Genomic DNA, 788 nt, shown 5'->3' with positions numbered 1-788 from the left:
CAGGAACATGGATTATTGAGCTGATCAGGAGTGGGCATCGAGACTGCTCAGTGATTTAGTCCTTACACTTTTTTTTTTTTTTTTAATGTAGTGACAAAGAGATGAAACCCACAGTGGCTTCACAAAGGTGTTCTCACTGCTGCACGTTTTTTCAGCCTTGAAAATTTATGCCAAGAGTTTAGTGCAGTTGACTGAGGTAAGAGATGGGTGCAGTCAGCAGTTTTACATGTCTGCGTCTAGCACCCTTCCGGCTTGTGACAGTGCAGGAGATTCATAGGATCACCACAGATCGGGTTGAAAGGGACCTTAAAGATACGTAGTCCCCACCCCCTGCCATGGGCAGGGACATCTTTCACTAGACCATGTTTCTCCAAGCCCCATCCAGCTTGACCTTGAATGCTTCCAGGGATGGGGCACCCACAGCTTCTATGGGTGACCTGTTCCCAGTGCCTCACCACCCTCACGATACAGTATCTAACCTAAATCTACCCTCTTTCAGTTTAAAACAGTTACCCCTTGTCTTAACACTTCAGGCCCTATTAAAAAGTGTATCCCCATCTTTCTTACAAGCCACATTTAGGCACTGGAAGGCTGGTAAAGGTTTCCTGGAGCCTTCTCCAGGCTGAACAACCCCAACTCTCAGCCCGTCCTTATAGGAGAGGTGCTCCAGCCCTCTGACCTTCTTCATGGCCTCTGGGGTTTCTCTGTCAGGTCCAGGAGAAACCAAGGAAGAACCAGTTGGAAGAACAAACCCTATCTGACTCAGTTTCTTAGCCGGTGTGTGTCCC

Source organism: Falco punctatus (genome assembly GCF_963210335.1).
Source record: "Falco punctatus genome assembly, chromosome: 17".
Taxonomy (NCBI): domain Eukaryota; kingdom Metazoa; phylum Chordata; class Aves; order Falconiformes; family Falconidae; genus Falco; species Falco punctatus.
Note: the sequence above shows the minus strand (reverse complement) of the source record.